The sequence below is a fragment of the Rhinolophus hipposideros genome (assembly GCF_964194185.1).
Source record: "Rhinolophus hipposideros genome assembly, chromosome: 18".
Taxonomy (NCBI): Eukaryota; Metazoa; Chordata; class Mammalia; order Chiroptera; family Rhinolophidae; genus Rhinolophus; species Rhinolophus hipposideros.
This window is the reverse complement of record NC_138064.1, coordinates 29,560,837-29,581,742: the sequence shown is the minus strand read 5'-3', so window position 1 is coordinate 29,581,742 and position 20,906 is coordinate 29,560,837.

Below are 20,906 nucleotides of genomic sequence, written 5' to 3'. Positions count from 1 at the left end.
ATGTCATTGGAGCCGTTTTCTGATTGCATAGACAGTATGAAATATTGACAAGTAGTGAAACAACTCAGGACAAGCATTGCTCGGTAAAATAAATGAGTTTAGCCTGGACTGGACTTGATGAATATTAAAACCATTTGAGGGACAGGAGACCGAAGGCATATTTTAACCTTTCTATCTTTAAATGAATAATCTGTTTTTCAAAAACTCCAACAAGCTCATTTTTATTATTACACAATAAATTTAAATACTACAAATTATATTGTGATAAGTAAAATGGAGGAAATAAGATTCATCCAGAGCCCCACTCCCCAACAGTATTATTAAACGTTCTATTTAACAATAACAATAATTGTAATATATAATACTCCTCATAATAATAGTTATCATTATACAGGCATGCACCACATAACAACACTTAGGGCAATGACAGGCTGCATAAACCGTGGTGGTCCCATAAAATTATAATGAAGCTAAAAATTCCTATCTCCTAGTGACATCATAGCCATCCTAACCTCGTACTGCACTGCATTACGCCCGTGTTTGTGGGGATACTGGTGTAAACAAACCTGTGCTGCTCATCGTATAAAATTATAGCACATACCATTATGGACAGTGCATAATACTTGATAATAATAAACAAGTACACGACTGGTTTATTTACTACACTATACTTTTTATCCTTATTTTAGTCTTTTTTCTACTTGTAAAAAAATAAGTTTGCTGTAAAACAGTCTGCCCGGTTGTCCCACAGTAGCCTCATACAGCTCATGCCCACCACATCTCGATGGCATCATTTTCTCTTGTGCTTGATTTAATCTCATGCTGTCCTGTACAGTAAATGCTGTACAGGCTTGTAGCCTGGGGGCAATAAGTTCTACCATATGGCTTAGGTCGGTAGTAGGCTAGACCATCTAGGTTTGTGTAAGTGCACTCTACGGTTCTACAGTGTTCGCACAACCACAAAGCGGCCTAATGAAACATTTCTCAGAATGTATCCCCATCGTTAAGCGGCACATGACTGTGTCATATTTAATCACTCAGTGAGGGAAGAAGTATTATCATCATCACTATCATTTTACAGATGAGCTTATGAAGCTCAAGGCAATGTTGCGGTCATAGATTATAATATGAGAGGACTCAAGATGAGAAAAACACGTGAGAGGGAAATAGCAGAGCGAATTAATATCTAACACTGCGATTAAGCAAACTGGCATATTGATAACAAGGGATTATCATGCCGACATTTAAAATGACCTGGTGCATTTAGTGCATGGGAACAGCACATGTGGTATGCTGGACACAAAGCAACTTTTCTGCATTATACATGCATAGATATTTCTGCACAGATGTTGTAACAAGAAAGAACAATGTAATGGATGAGAGTGTGGGGTTCAGAGTCAGACTGCTCAGGTTTAAATCCCGGTTCTGTCACTTAATGGTGTGATGGTGGGTGAGTCCCTAACTTCCTTCTGCCGTGTTTTCCGCATCAGTAAGCTTGGACAATGATCGTACCCACCACTATCACATACTACTGAACACAATGGGGAGTATCCAGTGTGGAACCCAGCTGTGGGTTGTGGCACATGACGCCTACAAAGCTTTGAGTACAGCAAGTGTTTAGTGAACGTTACTTGTTGCTATTGTTAGCTACACTCCAAAATGCCGGTGAGAAAATCAGCACTATGTGTTAGCCACTAAAATGTTTTCTAATTGGCCCATTGACGAAGCAGCAGCCTGGGGGTGGTTTTCAAATTGTTGCCACACAGATTAAATCTAGGGCTTCATTACAAATTGGGCAGCACTTTGTGCTGTTCATCTGTGCACTCGGTAGTCCCCACAACCCCTTCCACTCGACACATCTGTAACCACTCGCTACATCTCTGCAGCAGGTTTTTTTATGGCACCCACAGTGCTATAAAGACCTGCATCAGTGAAACCTCTTCGGTGCCTGCTTCCCTCCAGGGGGAAACCCAGCAACAGCATGAGGAAGGAAAGGGAGAGAGACTTCAGCGTTAAGTTTGTACTCACGAAATCTTTACTCTTCTTTTCGCTCCGTGGCATATTTCCTTCACCTAAAATAAATTTTCTTCACTTATATTCTATCCTCAACATTTTATTCTGTTATGAAACAGCAAACAGATCAATCTATATCATTAAGGTACCTGAATACTTTATTGCTTTGGAGTTTTAGTTTTGGTCAGGATCCAGGGCAAAAGCAAATGACACTCAGACTGAGTAGTTTGCAGAGGATTTAATAAAGAGATGAATTACAAAGGTGTATGTAAGGGTAGAGAAGCTAGCTGTGGAATGTGCTTTTCTGAGCTACCACCCACAGGAGCCACACCTACCCCTGCCTGAAGGATCAAGATGAGGAAGTCAGATGTGAGGCATAGAAATGTGTAATCACTGTGATGTACACTGTAAATTAATACAGTATTGTACGTCAAATGTAATTGAAAAATATACTTAAAAAAATTTTTTAAAACATTTTTGAAGATGAAGAAATAAGGGCCACCTGGCAGCTGTCAGGTGACAGAACTAACACAAGGTAATCAGGTATGTGTGGGGGGACAAAGTGGGGTTGACAAGGAATAAATATCCCACCTCGCTCTCCTCCCACTGTCTGATCTCCTGTAAGTACCTCCCATTGGGCAAACCCACTGGGAAAACAGAGGGCTCGGAGCCCTTGGTAAGCAATGTGGGTGCTGCCCATATTGGTAAGCAGCACAGAAGGGCCGCAGAGCAGGTGGGGAAAGCTGGTGGGTGCATTTGGAGGTGGAAACAAAAGATGCTCAATACACTATGTACTCCATTATTTTGAATCAAAAGGAAATGAATGAGCAAAAATTACAGTTAAAAAAAGGTATAAAGTAAAAATAAGAGCCATCCTCTGGATATCCAAAGCTATTCCCCAGGGATATAGCTTTATATGAATCCATTCAACAAACAAAAAGAATAATTTGAGAACATGCTGAAATCTCCTCTTTAATGCCAAGTCATTGTATATTTTTTTAAAGTTATAGTTTAAGAGAAATGAATACGTACATTGGGATTTATAAAAAGCAGAGTAAGCACTTTGGGTGGGCCAGAAATTATGTGGATCCCTAAATAAGAAAGCACACCAGAATCCACAGCAGTAAGCCATGGACCTGGCAGGAAACATTGGGGGAGGAGGGTCTCAGAAGAAGGTGCGAACCCCAGAGTAAGAAAATGACGGCTACAGAACACAGACTTCTCATAGCAACACTGGGTGCCAGGAGATAAGAAAACAAAACCTAAAAATTACTAAAGAAAATAATATTTAGCCAAACTAGCTTTTAACAATGAGAATGAATTTGTGAAAGAAAAATAACTAAAAGCTGTTAGCTTAAGCCTTTACTAAAACCATCGCAACAGGAGAACAGCTCAAGATAGTTGTTCTGTGAGGGGGCAGATAACCTAAAGAATTTATATGTTAAATTGATGAAGGTCAAAGTTCCACTTGACCTGAAATGTTCACCGTTCAAATTCTCGGAAGGTATGGGGAATTTAGGTGGCATTAGCCATGGGGCAGGATTTGGGGACTGTAGGACTGGAGCTAAGGTTTTAGCAGCTGTTAGTCAGTCAGTTTGGATTTAGTAGGAGTGGTGAGGAGGAAGTGGTGGAGCCCAGGTTTTGCCATCAGTGGAATAAATTCAGCCATTCAGCTTCTTTGACAAATTAAGGGTATTTTCAAACATATAAGACCTCAGGAAGTTTACCATCAATTTAGTTTGAAAGAATTACGAGGGGATATATTTCAGCAAGAAAAAAAATAAATCTGGGAGGAAGTAATGAGCAAGAAACATGGTAACAAAGTAGTCATTTAAAAAAATATCACAAAATAGAAATCAATTGTGTGTGTTTACTTGTATGCGGGTGTTAAATAAACAATCTGGAAATAAAATTCCATAAGATGTCAACATGGGAGATGGTAGGGAGAAAAGGAGGATGAGTATAAATGCCTGCTAACCAAGCTGAACGCGAATGGAATAAATGAATGTATAACTATCAAAGCTGAAGAGTGAAAATGTTGCAAAACACAATCTAACCAACAAAAGGCAAGCAAGCCTTAAAAAATTGTTGGAAAAAAAAAACCAGAAAAGACTATGGTAAGAATAAGTCAAAACCTATCAATATTTGTGATAAATGTGAGCAGTTTTATCAGACCTGGTAAAAGACAGAAATAGGCAGGTAAAAAAGAAAATCCAGCTATTACTATTTATCAGAGACAAATCTGAAAAAAAGTAATATAGAGTTGTTGAAAACAAAGAAATATTTTTAAAAATATGCCTGCCAAACTACTAACATATGATTTTATAGCAAAATGACTATCAGACAATTCCAGAGATCAAAAAGAATACTTAATATTGATAAAAGGAGTAATCCACAAAAAAAGATATAATAGTAGCATCCTTTATGAACATGAAGTATATTCAAATTATATAAAGTACAAGCCAATAGAAATACTAAAAGGTATTAAAATGTACCCATCTTTAATGATTTTGAGAGATATCACACCTTTTTGGTAAACAACAGATTAGTAAAAAAAACAAGCAAGAATAAAAGGAATTGAATAACATACTTAAGAATCCTCCTCGAATAGACATACACAGAATTTAGACAAGCAGACATACATAATTAAGAATCTTCATCAAACAGACATACTTTTAAAATATGTATGTAGAATGCTTAGAGAATTGAGCACTTGGACACAGCAGAACTCTTTAGAAAATTTCGAAAAATTTATCTCATGTAAGCCGTAATCACGTATGACATTCCAACAGAATAAAAAATCAACATGTTGCCAGAAAATCCATATGTCAAGAAATTTTGGGACAGACTCCCAAATAATTCTTGGGATAAAGAGACAGTAAAAATAAAACAAACAAAAAACTCTGAAGTGAATAACCATGTCAGTTGGAGATCCCCAAGGCCATGCATCCACATTTGGAGATTTGCTAGAAGGACTCATGGAACTTAGCACATAATTGTGCCGATAGCTAAGATTTAGTACAGTAATGTAGTAAAGATACACAGCCAGGTCATATGGGAAAAAGACACAAATAGAGTCTGGAGGAACGCACTTTGCAAGCTTCCTTGTGCCCTGTCTCTCCTGTGACAGTAACACAGAGCACATGATTTCCCAGCAACAAAAATGTAACAATACATGTGGGATGTTTCTGTTCAGGGAAGCCCATTAGAGACTCAGCACCCAACGTTTTCACTGGGGGCTGGTCACATAGGTACCCTCTGCTTAGCACGTTCCAAAATTCTAGACTCCCAAAAGGAAAGCAGGTGTTTAGCAAAAAGCATCTTGTTTAGACAGACCCTTTAGGTTAAGTGAGCTACTGTTATTGTAAGGGAAAGTTTTTATATCGGTGAATGAATGAGTTTTCTAGTCATGTTTTCAGATACCAGCCAAGGGCCAGGCTTGCAAGCAGGTCTTTAAGGATAGCAGTCTCAGTCCTGCAATGTGAACTGGTTTCTGCACAAAATGTAAGGCCTGTATATCAAAACCTAGGTTTGGAACCAGAGCAGTGCTCAGGTGGAAATTTACAGCCATAAATGAATTGCTCATAAAATAAAAAGGCTTGAAATTTAATGAACAAGATTTCACCAAAGGACACTGAAAAGAACAATAAAATAAATCAATGAAAGCAGAAAAAAGGAATTAAGATACAACTCAGTTATTAGTACAACAAAAACTGTAAGAACAATCACATGCAAATAGACTTGGTCAATAACATAAACACTAGTTCTTCAAAAGAAATAATTTTTTAAAAGATAAAACTTTGAAAATCTATAATTAAGAAAAAAGAGACAGAAGATAAAACTTGATATTGACAGGAAAATATCTCCAGATACAGAGGAGTTTGAAATTTTTAAAAACAGTACTATATAAAATGCTACACCAATGAATGTGAAAATATCAGTGAAAAGATAGTTTTTGGATATTGGAAATTATAAACACTGAAATTAGTTAAAATAAACCAATAACTATGAAAGAATTTATAGCTGTATGAATTCATTAACGAATGAGTTCATTAATGAACTCATTAACTACTCCCCCTCTTTACACTGACACACAAAAGATAGTAGCCCAGGCCATTTCATAGAGAATACCAACTAAAACTCCAGGGATAAAGAAATAAAACTTTTTATTGTTTACAAACTGTTCCAAAATTAGGAAAAAAAGGACAGCTTAACTACTCAACACAATTAACGAGTTTGGTCTAACCCTCAAAGAAGTTACCCAACTCATTTGTAAAACCAATTTAACCCTAAAAACTCCACCCAAAACACTTTTAAAACTAATTTAAAGAATTCAGTAAAGTTGCAAGATACAAAATCAATATACAAAAATCAGTTGTGTTTCTGTACACTAACAGCAAACTATCTGAAAAAGGAATAAAGGAAGCAATCCCATTTACAATAGCACTAAAAACAATAAAATACTTAGGAATAAATTTAACCAAGTAGGTGGTAGTTATACACACAGAAATCTATAAGACATTGATGAAAAAAATTAAAGAAGACACAAGTAAATGGAAAGATGTTCTCTGCTCATTGATTAGAATTAATATTGTTAAAATATCCATACCACCCAAAGTGATCTACAAATTCAATGAAATCCCTAACAAAATCCCAATGCATTTTTCGCAGAACTAGAAAAACAATCCTAAAATTTGTGTGGCGCCATAAAATACCCTGAATAGCAAAAGAACAAAGCTGGAGGCATCACACTTCCTGATTTCAAACTACATTACCAAGTTATAATAATCAAAACAGTATGGTATGGGCACGAAAATAGACACATAGACCAACGGAATGAAATTGAGAGCCCAGAAATAAAGTCACATATATTCTCATATGAACAACTAATATTTGACAAGGAAGCCAAGAATATTCAATGGGGAAAGGAAAATCTCTTCAATAAATGGTGCTGGGATGACCATCCCTCCCGGGTACAATGTGAGGTGCCTCACTGTTTACGCACATAACAAGTGACTGATCTGGCACCTCACCTAGAGAAGAACAAGAAAGAGTTTTATCCAGCAAGGCTAATTCCTTTGACTGGGACCTGCCCTTTAGCTACTTATAATGTCATTTTAATCTCATTTACACTGCTGTTACTACAAGTCCCAGCATGCATCTGACACCATGACAGTTCCGGAAGAGCCAAATAAGAAAGAAAGAGCAGGAAATGGAGGATCCCACCTACTGGGAGAAAACTGATGAGGCAAGTCAATGGAATGTCACCAAATCCTGCTCCCAGGAGGTATAAATACCCTGGTCAGGATGTCCTCGGTGCTATTCAGTCTCTCAGGAAAGAACCCAGTCACAGCTGCTCCAGCTTGAGTCCTTTCTTTGACACCCCTTTGAGCCCCTGGTGACAAAGAGATATCTACACAGATTCATTGCAGCAGTATTCACAATAGCCAAGATACAGAAACAACCTGAACACTCATTTACAGATGAAGGGATAAAGGAGATGTGAGATATATATGGAATTTTGGACAACCCAGTCTCCAGAACTGTGAGAAATAAAATTTTGTTGTGTAAGCCACCCAGTCTATGGTGTTATATTATAGCAGCCTGAATAGATTAAGACAATGGGGATACAATCACAAATATCCAGACTGTTGGAGTTTCTAAAAAAAAATTCTAAGCTCTTCAACAGATACATTTAAATATTAAAGGAAAAAATAGAGAGGTATTTATAGATGAAAAGAGATTTAAGAGACACCTCAACCAATTCTAGTATATGGACATCCTTTGACTCCTATATAAACAAATAATATTTTAAAAAACACATATGAAACAATTAGAGAAGTATAGACAATGGATATTTCATAACAGTAAGAAATTATTGTTAATATTTAGATGTGATCACTGTATTCATTTATGGTTAAACAACATACAAATCACAGCCCTGGACCTCAAGAAGCTCATAGTTAGTGGGGGAGAAACACAGGTGAAAAATGATTAAAATGCAACAAGGCTATACCAGTGGTAAGTGAAAAGTTATTTTGGGAGTGCAGACAGCACACCATATGGGAGACTGAGGAAATGATTTCTGTATGAGAAAAAGGTAAGTCTAGAAGGATGGGAAGTTTGCCACAGGAGTCAGGAAAGAAGGGTGCTCGGAAGTAAGGGGAAAATATGAACAGAAATAAAGAGGTATAAAAGAACAGGATGTGTTCCAAGGAGCGCAAATATTTGAACATGATTACAGACCAAAACAAGTGGTGAGAGATGAGGCTGGAGAAACAGGCTCACATGAGGGAGGTTAGCCAGAGGTTAACCTTGGAGCAAAGCTGTGGTGGCAGGATTCTGTGTTTTCCATTTTCAAGGGAACCCAGACTAAAACACTAGCCACACCGTCATTCACATATAGTGGTAGATTAAAGATATTTTCATGCATTTGAAAAGAAAAACCTTATTACCTTGCACAGACCCTCTCTCAAATATTTTTGAGTGGCTATGCTCATCAGGAAGAATTAACAACAAAAAAAGGAATTCCCCACAGAATTATAAAGATGGGCTCAGGATGACAGCTATGCACTAGAAAGAGAACTTCCTGTCTAGGTTGGAGCAGTGTTAATCAACATACAGAATATCATACAAGCTGTCATCACTAAGACATGGCTACTCTTGTACCGTCTTTTTAACCTGAGGACAGAACATTCAGGAGAACTTGCCTACGTGCGGATAAGGATCCTGCTTTCCCTTCAAAGTCAGGATGTCTAGATCAGCTGAGGACAAGGTTATTTTCACATACTCCTGAGACCTGGAGTTGGGCCTCAGTGAGCTAGAAAGCAGAAAATAAAGATGAGCCCACTCCGTCTGACCATACTTCTTCCTAGTAGGCAACTCCAGGTCTATACCACCTTTCTGTCAAATTTCTTTTTCCTGGACTAATTTATAGCTTTACCTACGGTTTCTTAGAAATGGCACATGTATACTGCAAAGGAAGCTGAGATCATCTCGTGGCCCAGAAATTGTTTGGCTTACCTTCTCTTACAGTTTTCATTGAATAGTGGTAATATTCTCTCTTTTCTTACACAGTTGGGTTTGTGCTTGCTACTGATCTGAAAAAAAAAAAAGGAGCAGTTAAGCTGGTAAATACTGTGCTCACCGCCTCTCAGGACCACATCAATTACAACTGCAGAGCAACCATCATTGAGAATCACCTGAAGTCTTGCTGAACAGCCCTACAACTACAGACATACAGAAGAAGCCACCTTGAGACTGGTAGGCGGGGCAGAGACAAGGAGCAGGCTGGTCCCACACCCACATGTGACCATTAAAAATAGGGAGGGAATCTCAGTTGTGGAGGTCTCCTCTGAGGAGTGAGGAGTCCCAGCCCCTCCCCAGCCCAGGGTTTCAGTGCCAGGCAGAGAAGTCCCCATTACTTCTGGCTGTGAAAACCAGCAGATTGTGGCTGAGTGAGATGGAGGGTAGCTGCACTCCCAGGTGTTTCTCTTAATGGGATTGTGCACAGACTTACTCGCTGATGGATTCATTCGCTCTGAGCTCTAGTGCTGGGCCAGCAGCTTGAAAGGTGCCAGGAACATATAGGGAGGAACTGAGTTTCCTGGCTTCAGGGTGAGGGCTGGTGGAGCAGCTTTCTCCCAGATGAAGGAGCTGGCGGAAGCCATTGTTCCTTTGTTGAGTGCCCCCTCCCTGCATGCAAGCACACGTTGATGCTATATCTGAGTCTCCATCCAGCCAGCTATCACCTTTCGATTGCCCTGCCCGAGTGATTCCCTGAGACCATGCCCCACCCAACTTTCAGACACACCCAAGTTGCTTTTAGTGGCTTTTCTGTAAAAACTGCCTGCCTTGATTCATGCTGCAGACTGTCCTAAAATCTCAAAGGTTCACAAAACCCAAACAAGCAGCATCTGGCTTTGGTGTGTCCCATACCTCTGGCTGAGCAGCCCTATGCCTGGCAATAGCAACAGCTGGCCTTGGTTCATGGCTTAGCCTCTCAAGGAACTTCCACGCACAGCACAGGTGCTGGCAATCTCTGGATTGCTTTGTGCCCCATACCAGGTGGACCCAGGCAGGGCACAGCCTGCTGCTGAACTTGGCCTGCAGCAGGACCCCTCTTAGGAAGTTACAGGACTGGCAGGCCTAGGCCAGCTTCAGACTGGGTTGGAGCATCATCCAGCCAAATCCAAAACTGACACACCCAAAGGGCAGACTGGGCAGGCATCAGAGCCTGCTAAAGGGAACCCTGCTCTATAAGGTCAGCCCCTGCACAACAGCTCCTCCACTATAGTCACAGCCAATCAGCCTGAGGGTCAATCCCCACCACTGATGTGCAAAGAGAAGTGAAGTCTCAACTAAAACAGGAGGGCACACACAACCCAACAAGGGAAACAGCTGGAGCACCCGGCTCAGGTGACCAGGGAGACTGCACCACTGGATCCCACAGGACACCTACTACATAAAGCCACTCTACTAAGACTAGGAGACATAGTAGCCATACCAGAAACAAAAACAGGGAGGCAGCCAAATGTGGAGACAAAGAAACATTTCCCAGATAAAAGAATAGACAAAGCTCCAGAAAAAGAACTAAACAAAATGGAGACAAGCAATCTACCAGATGCAGAGCTCGAAACACTGGTTATAAAGATGCTCAGTGATCTCAGGGAGAACTCAACAAACAGATAGGAAACATAAAAATAGAGATAGAAAACATAAAAAAATAAAATCAGTCAGAAATATAGACTACAATAACGGAAATGAAGAATAGATTAGAGGAATCAACAGTAGATTAGATGAAGCAGAGGATCGAATCAGCAATTTAGAAGATATGGTAGCAGAAAACACCCAATCAGAACAGTAAAAAGCATCAAAAAAAAAAATGAGGAGAGTTTAAGGGGCCTCTGGGACAACATCAATCATAACAACATTCACATCATAGGGGTACCAGAAGGAGGAGAGAGAAAGCAAGAAATTTAAAATCTATTTGAAAAAATAATGACTAAAAATTTCCATAACCTGGGGAAGTAAATAGACATACAAGCATAGGAAGTACAGAGAATGCAAAACAAGATGAACCCAAACAGGCCTACACCAAGACACATCAAAATTAAAATGCCAAAGGTTAAAGACAAAGAGAGAATCCTAAAAACAGCAAGAGCAAAGCAATTATTTACCTACAAGAGAGCTCCCATAAGATTGTCAGCTGATTTCTCAACAGACAATTTGCAGGTCAGAAGGGATTGGCAGGACCTACAACCAAGATTACTCTACGGAGCAAGGCTGTCATTTAGAATCGAAGGTCATATAGGGAGAGTCCCAGACAGGGAAAAGCTAAAGGAGTTCATCAGTACCAAACCGTATTACAAGGAATGTTAGAGGGACTTCTTTAAGACAAAAAAATATGAATAATAAAACGGCAATAACTACATATCTATCAACAATTACTTTCAACATAAATGGACTAAATGTGTCAATACAAAAATAGGGTGGCTGAATGGATGAGAAAAAAAGACCCTTACATATGCTGCCTACAAAAGACTCACTTCAGATCAAAAGACACACAGACTGAAAGTAAAGGGATGGAAAAAGATATTTAATGAAAATGGAAAAGAAAATTAAAAACAAAAATAGCTGTGGTAACAATACTTATGTAAGACAAAATAGACTTTAAAACAAAGGCTATAAGTGACAAAGAAGGACCCAGTAATCCTACTTCTGAGTAATTATCTGAAGAAACCCAAAGTGCCACTTCCAGAGACGTGTGCATCCATATGTTCATTGCAGCCTTGTGTACAGTGGCCAAGATGTGGAGGCAGCTTAGGTGTCCTGAATGGATGAACGGATAGAGAGGAGGTGGTACATATATACAATGGAATATTGCTCGGCCATGGAAGGGAATGGGTTCTCACCATCTGTAGAGGCATGGATGGACCTGGAGGATATTGTGCTGAGTGGAGTGTCAGACAGAGAAAGACAGATGCAATGGGATTTCACTTATATGTGGAATCTAAAGAACAAAATAAAACAAACAAAACAGAAAGAAACTCATAGATAAAAAGAACACTTTGATGGTTGTCAGATGGGAGGAGGGTAGGGAATGAATGAAAAAAGGCAAGAAATTTAAAAGTACAAATTGGTTGTTACACAGTAGTCATGGAGATATAGGGTATAGCATAAGGAATATAGTCAATAATATTGTAGTAATTATGTAAGATGTCAGATGGTACTAGATTTGGGGTGATCTATTGGAGGGGGGTTGGGGAACAGGATGAAAAAGGTGAAAGCATTAAGAATACAAATTGGTAATTACAAAATGTCACAGGGATATAAAGTAAAGCATAGGGAACATAGTCAATAATATGGTAATAAAAATGTATTGTGTCAGGTGGGTACTAGACTAGTCAGGGGGATCACTTCTTAAATTATATAAATGTCTGACCACTATGCTGTACACCTGAAATTAATATAAAATAATATTGAATGTGAACTATAATTGAAAAATTTTAAAAAGGGTTTTTTTAATTTGAAAAAATTAAAAAAACAGTGAAAGGGAATAAGAGGTTTAAATTTCCAGGTATAAAACAAATAAGTCATGGGGATGCAATGTACAGCACAGGGAATATAGTCAATAATATTGTGATAGCGTGGTATTCTGTCAGATAGTTGCTGGACTTCAAATGGTGATCACTTCCTTAGGTATATAAATGTTGAATAACTATTGTGTACCCCTGAAACTAATATACTATTCTATATTAGCTATATTTTAATAAAAATCTTTTTAAAAAAAGAACAACTAAAAACTAAAACTAAACAACACATTGTTTAGAGATACACAGGTAAGTGGCAAAACTATAATGAAAAACCAGGAAATGATTAACACATAGACAGGACAGTAGTTCCCTTTGTTGGGGGAGAGAATAGAGGGTTACATGGGGCATTTCTAAAGTCCTGGGTATATTCTATTTCCTAATATAGGTCAGGGATACATTGGGGAATATTTAAATAATCATTCTTTAAACCATATGATCATTACACACACACACACACACACACACACAATTTTAAAGTTGCTGGATTCAAGGCAAAAACTGTTGCATTGTTTTGTACACCAGAAACTAATAAAATAAAACAAACAAACAAATAAAACTTCTCATAGCTATATCACCTGAAACATTTCCTCCAGACATCAGTCTTGCAAACAGACAGCAGCGTGACCAATATTTGTCTGCTCTTTTTTTTCTAGAATTTTTTTTTCTTTTTTTAGTGAACAGTAAGTGCTCAAATCATATTTGCTGAATGGAAACTTGGATGTCCTGACCCTTTCTTTTCTTTTTTGTTGTGTTTATTCCCATCCCTCTATGCCTTCCCCTTTGGCAACTTTCAATCTACCTGCTTCTTGAAACGAAGAATGAGGCAAATGTGTGTGAGTATGTGGGGAGATGTAGGTCCATTGTACTATTGGAACCCAGGGTCTTTATGACTTTGATTAAATTCAGTTCTAAATCCTAGCTCTAGAAATCATATCCCTGTCTCTTGTACCCCTCAGAGACGTAGCCTTTACCCTGGATAATCAGAAATCCCCAAGGCAAGAGAAGACAGTAGCCCAGACCTGGCTAATGATCACACAGTCTGGACTTCTGTGAGGCTCAAGAGAACATCTTGACCTCAGTTATGTTTCAGCTCCTGAGCCCTAAGGTGGAATGACCCTCTGGCCACTTTCCCATGAGACCGGACAGAGGGACTCTGAAAAGACCTCAGATCTATTCTCCAGACCTGAAGAAATGATTCATTTCCCTTACCTCACCTCTGACCAATCAGCTCCCAACACATCCTGAACCCCTAACCCACAGTGTCTTGTGATTTTGCCCTGTATAAGCTGTAACCTACACGCCATTAGGGAGCCAGGTTTTGAGTGCTAACTCACATGTCTCTGGTCTTGGTGCCATTTCCTTAAATAAACCTTCACTTTCTTTGCTGCAAACCCCTGTTCATGTCTCTTTTGGCTTTGATGTATGCAGGCAAACAAACCTCTTTTGGTTCAGTAACACTGTTGGCTGACTGTCCAAATTCCTAGACAAACTCATAGAATTGAAATAAAATCTTCCTTTGCCCCATGCCCTCGAAATTGAAAAACATGTTGCAAAGTTGAGAATTAAATTAAATACTTTATAGTAGAAACCTTTTAACTGAATCTACTCATGAACCAAAATAATATATACCAAAATAATTCAGGTTTGTAAGAAAGAAAAGATAAGACAGTTATTGGAGCAAAAAGTATAGGATGAAATTAAAAGCTAAAGCAACAGAGAAATCAACCCACATCAAATCGACAGCTCAGATAAGAGGGATTTACCTCAATGGAAGACATTTCCAGCAGATATTACCTTTCCTCCGTTTCCTGAACTTCGTGTGTAATAATCTCAATTCGTTAAAATACCTACCTGTGTAATCTCTTTCCTCAAAGCTAGTTTACACACATGTAAGAAAATTATTTTCTAAAATAAACCAAAGTATAGAGCTAATTTCTAATATTTGATTTTTAATATTTGCTTTCTAATATTTGATAATTGAGACATCATTTTGCATAAAGAAATATTTAGGGAAGTTAAAAATCTTCCCCTACTGCTATTTCATAAAATGGTATTCTTCACTAATACCCATTAATGGTCTCTTCTAAATAGGTATTAAGTCTATGAGGTAACTACATCATGCTGCATTTGCAGTCTTTTTTTCAATCCTGATTCAATTATGGTAGGCCATAAAAATGTATTCTATAATTCTACAGAAATACTTTTGAATGTTTTTTCTTTTTAATTCCATTACAATGGCTTCCCTGGTGCCCAAGTATTTTATGTGACTCCAACCCATAATGATGAAGGTTGTGTTTGTTTTGTACAATTTCAGAAAGGTAAAAATTATGCTATATTACTCCAGGACAATAGATCCGAAAGACTGATTCATTCGCTCACTTGTTTATCTATTCAATCACTTGTCCAGTCATTTATTCATCACATGTCAGTTGTCTTTAGTTGTAAAACATTGTGATAAGTGAATTAGGCAATGACCGTGACATCAAACACTCACTATCTTTGCCCAAATAACTAAACCGTAGTGATTGCCATAAGAGAAATACAGATAAAATATTAGCCATGTGATGGTAGAGACCATTTCCCTCTGGCTCTCTGGTAATTCCTTGCACCTGGAATAGTGTTGGCTCACAGCAGATGCTCATACTTGCTGAATGAGTGGGGGAAAAGAATGAATGAGTAAATAAAGAAAAGAAGAGGTGGCATGTAATCCAGGCTTCGATGATGGCAGGATCTGGTAATGGGAAGATAAAAAAGGCAGGTTTCAAGAACTAAGGTCATGCTTCTGAGTCTTATATTGGTCACTCTAATTCTGTTCTTTTCCAGCTGAGCACAGGTGCCTCAGCATAATCCCAAACCTCCCTCTGCCTTGTCACAACGTCTTGAGAAATCACCCATGAATGTAACAGCAAATGTAGTCCCAAGAAAGCAGGGAAAATTTGTTGAGCTGTGGTCCATCCACCAAATGACTGCTGATCTTTCCGAAGGAGTCATTTCGAGGTTTATACTCTTAGAGTTGATTTTGCAGCCTGTTTAGCTTTTTACTAAGAGGAGTAGCAAGTTCCAGGCAAACCCAGTAGTCAGGATGTTTTTAACTCATGCACTTTTCCAAATCCTAATACTCAGGATGTCATTAATGTCCAACTTTAATTCCTCTCTGCAGAAAATTGAATACTATTTCCTTTTATTCCTGTGGCCAAATGGCTGCTTACATGATATTGAGAAATTTTTCTTGAAACCTACAGTACGTAACCAAGAAAAACGTCTGTTCACAACATGCAGTTAAACTGCACTTGACCCACCAAATGAATTTTGTCTGGAACATGTATTCTAGGGCTGGCTTCCCACAAGCTTGATAAAGGTTAGGTTGTTTTTCTGTCTGCCACAGAAAATTCAAGTTTTATTTTCAAATTTCTTAATATTTAACCAGTGTTAAAGGAATATTCTTATACCAACTCTGCCCATTTAACAAGTGACAACAACCATTCGTCATGTATCATATACTAACTATATCATATACTAATTATACAAAATTGCCTTTTCTACATACTTTAGGCATGATAAATTACACACACACACGTGTGCACACACTAAAATTTTTACTTATGACATTGACATTTTAGTAGAGAAGTAGCTGCCATTTGAATTTTGTTACTGTATTTCCCCGAAAATAAGACCTAGCCGGACCATCAGCTCTAATGCATCTTTAGTAGCAAAAATAAATATAAGACCCAGTCTTATATCATATTACATAAGACCCAGTCTTATATTAAAATAAGACTCGGTCTTATTTTATATTAAGTCTTATTTTAATATAATATAAGACTGGGTATAATATAATATAATATAATACCAGGTCTTATTTTAATATAATATAAGACTGGGTCAATAAAATACAATATAATATATAATATAATACTGGGTCTTATACTAATTTTTGCTCCAAAAGATGCATTAGAGCTGATGGTCCGGCTAGGTCTTATTTTCAGGGAAACTTGGTAAGAAATCACATTATACACGGGTAAATACATGTTCATTTTGGATTTTATGCTTACTATGATCTTTCTTTCACACTCCTCCCTTGTTCATCTATCAAAAAATGTTTTAATTAAGGGTGTGTTATCAGTAATGGAGGACTTAGTTTGAATTTAAATCAACTTCACTTTAAACCTCAAATCCAAAGGTAGAATGAATGGATTGTCCACTGTCATGGACATCAATAATATCAACCCACAGATAGGGAAAGGTTTTGTAAACCATGAGAACAATAAAATATGTGCAACATAGAAGATTAGCCCTCATAAACTTGGCCTTTTAAACTCAAACTTAGTCTTAAAATACAGAAAAACAAACAAACAAAAACCTCCTGTTTTTCTTTGGTTAAAATTTTCAGTGGCTCAAGTTTCCAAACCCATTATTTCATTTATGGGTTCTCACTTCCTCTTTGATTCTAAAATACATGACTTTCTCAACATCTTAATCTTCCAAACTGCATTAGGCTCGAATGTTTTCCCTAAAGCTGTTTACATTATTATCACCTGTTTATATATTTCTGTTCAAAAGAACATGTTATTGAAACAGAAGAGAGATGTTACGGTGTTTGTTCTGCAGTACACAAACACCTAGCAACTTCTAGCAACAAAATAAAGGATATATATTTAAGATGACAGCCTGTAGTTGAAATATGCTATAAAGCACTTCTTTTAAATTACACGATGTAGGAGGGATGATTTAAAAGAATGTTTTTCTTTTTGCACAATGTACAATGTTACATTATTTTGAATTTTTTAAAAAGGTTTTTAAAAGAAGAAACAATCAAAGTATTAAGTATTTGTCATTTTCCCCGTATGCTATTAAGTTTATCATTAGTTTACAAAGAATCTTGACATCTGAGGTTGTTTTCTTTATAAGAAACATAAGCCACCCCTCTTAGTAAAATGAACCAGCAATGTGAATTTGATTCACTATGGGCAGTTATATTTAAATACTACTAGATGCTTGTTCAATCCTGGTGCTCAAACTGTGTTAGATAAATCAGTCAATAAATACTTATTTAGCCATAAAAAATGCAAGATTATCTGTTAATTTTCATGTGGGATATACATCTAAGTTCTCTGTCCCTTGCAGAGTTCATGCTTGGGTTGAACACACAAAGCAAAGACATATCAAAGAAAACAAAACAGGGGCAGTTCATGACTAATGCCCAGTAAATAGGAGACAAAGCAGCACCACAGAAGCTCACAGGAGAAAGATCTCATTGTAATGGTTTGTTGAGCAAACTTTCTCTTCTTCTATGTGGTGTTGAACTGTCTGTTTATTTTTAACATACGTGTGTGTAGATGCATTCAGACAGCATCTATAGAAGTGATACTTGTCATCTTTTCTGTCATGTGCTTGGGCTTTAGGACCAAGGATAGCAAATCTATTGCACAGATACAACTTCTTCTCCTACATCTGACATAGAAATCCTTCCCCAAATAGCCCGGCCAGCAACAGCCACCACCAATCGATCAGCATTGGCAAGCCAGGGGACATCTGCCTGCCAGACTGAAATAGGCTGTGCGTTCTCTGCCTGGGATAAAGGCTATTTCCCCAATACTTAACAAACAGCTCAGCACACAAAAGGTATCTAATAAAAATGAAGTTAGGTAATTAATTAATTCATTAAGTTACATAACTCTGCTCTTGTCTAGGTATGAACCATTTCTTTTCTGCATTTTACTGCTCTTTAGGACCCAGGATGGACACTATTCAGATAGGTCCACAGGTTGGTGGCATGTGAGCAGAGTATTAAAAAGTAAAGAAGACAGCAGAATACAGAAAACTGAAAAGACATAAAAAAGCAGGAGGCTGCAGAGTGGGAAGAGGATGTCTGAAATTAAAGAACCAAATTAATGGCATCAAGATTAAGTTAAGCTGACCTTAATTCTGAGAGAAGTTACTGCCCCACCTATAGGTGCCTTTTAAAAATATATATAAAGTATAATTTACATGCCAGTGTGTATAGAAAGTATTTGTACGGTTTAAAGAGCAATAATAAACACTCATATGCCCACTACCCAGGCCAAGAAATAGAATACTATGCCCCAAAATCACTCTGTGCCCTCCTAATTGAATCCCATTTCCCCTTCTCAGTGATAACCACTATTCGGAAATTATAATCATACTCTAGTTTCTCTTTAAGCCTCTGCAATCTATGTCCCTATTTTTAAGCATTTGTAACGGAATAATCCCATGCCTCTTTTTCTATAAGTTGCTTCTTTTGTTCAAGTTCATGTCTTTGAGATCATCTGTTGATATAAGTACTGGAGTTGATTCATTTTCACCGCAGTGTACTGTTTTACTATATAACTATTCCAAACTTATTTATCCATCTTACTGTTTATGAAGACTTGGATTTTTCAATTTTTTGTCCTATTATACACAACGTTGCAGTAAATATTTGGGTACCTGTCTCCTCATATACATGTGCCAAAGTTTTCCAAGAGCATATACTTGGCAGCAGAATGCTGGGTCATATGGTATGGTCACAATCAACTTTACTAGGTCATGCAAATTGTTTTTCAAAAGTGGTTGTACCAATGCATTCTCATCAGCAGCAGCTGAGAGTTCCCACAACTCTACTCACATATCTTTGGCTAAATCTGGTATTATAGGTCTTCCTAGCTTCTGCCCATTTGATGGAATCTCTCTGCAGTATTAAATAATATTTCCATTCTATCTTGTGCCCATTCCTCTATTAGATTTGCTGCCTTTTTCTTGTTTATTCATAGGACTTCTTTATATACTCTGGATATTAATCCCTTGTTAATTAACCACCGTTCTGAAAATATTTTTGCCTCGTGGGTTGTCTTGTCCTTCTCTTGATAGTATCTTTTGATATTTCTAAGTGAGAGACAATCTTGGTTGCTTAGGGGTGGGGGGTGGGTAGTGGTTCACTGGGGAATACCAAAAAAAATGAAATTAAGAGAGGCTAGAGCAAGAGGTCATTGTAGAGAATACAGTCAATTTCTGACATAAGATTAGAATAAGCTGAAGCACACAGCATTTAAATATAAGTGAAGAAGGAACAAAATACCTAAGTGTTTTCCTAGAAAAGTCTGATCTGCATTATTTTCCTTTAAATGCAATGCTTACTAACATTTTTCAAGTTAGCTATTTTAGGTTGTGTTTTTTTAAAGGAAGAAAAGCATGTTTGCCTCTACCTTACACACTTTCTGGAAGGTACTTTCAAAAATTCATACCCACATAATCAGATTGCAAATTTATTTTTGTGGGAGCAGGTGAACCCCATGAAAGCAAAATTCTCATGTCTAAACATAAAATGTGATAGTGGCAAATACGCTGTGATTTAAAGTTTGGGTTCTATTATTTCATTTTTCATGGCAAATGAGCATTAGTTTTGTATTTGTAATTTCTTAATCTTCCCCATCTCCTTTTAAAATTTTTATTACATTGTGTCATTATAGTCACACTTAATTCAAAATGTTTTGAGCATGAACCAAGTGTCAAGTCCTCTGCTTCCGCTTACAATAAAATAATAAGTAAAACTTGGCACTCCTCTCAAAAAGCTTACACACACACACACACACACACACACACACACACAGCTTATACCCTAATGAAAAGTAGCAGACAATTGCAACACAATAAAATAAATCTCATATTCTAGGTGAGAACAATGTACTATGAAAGCAAATAACAGGGACATCCAACTCAATCTAGTCCAATCTCATTGCCTTATTCTGAAAGTTCTCCAATAACACTATTTTTTCTGCTTCATTCATTCATCCCCCAGAACCTCTGGCAACCATGATCTTTTTTCTGTCCCCATAGTATTGTCTTTTACAGAACAGCATATAGTTAGAATCACACAGTATGTAGCCTTCTCAGATTGGCTTCTTTCACTTAGCAATATGCATTTAGGGTTCCTCCATGTTTTTTTTTAATTTTTGTGGTTTAATAGTTTATTTATATTTATTGCTGAATAATATTTCATTATCTGTATGTACCACAGTTTGTTTATCCATTCACCCATTGTAGGACATCTTGGTTGCTTCCAAGTTTTGGCAATTATGAATAAAGTTGCTATAAACTTTTGTGTGCAAGTTTTTGCTTGGACATAAATATTCAACTTCTTTGGGAAAATGCCAACAAGCATGATTACTGGATCATATTATAAGAGTAAACTTAGTTTTGTAAGAAACTGCCAACTGTCTTCCATAGTAGTTGTATCAGTTTGTTTTCTCACCAGCAGTGAATGAAAGTTCCTGTTGCTCTTTATCCTCACCAACATTTGGT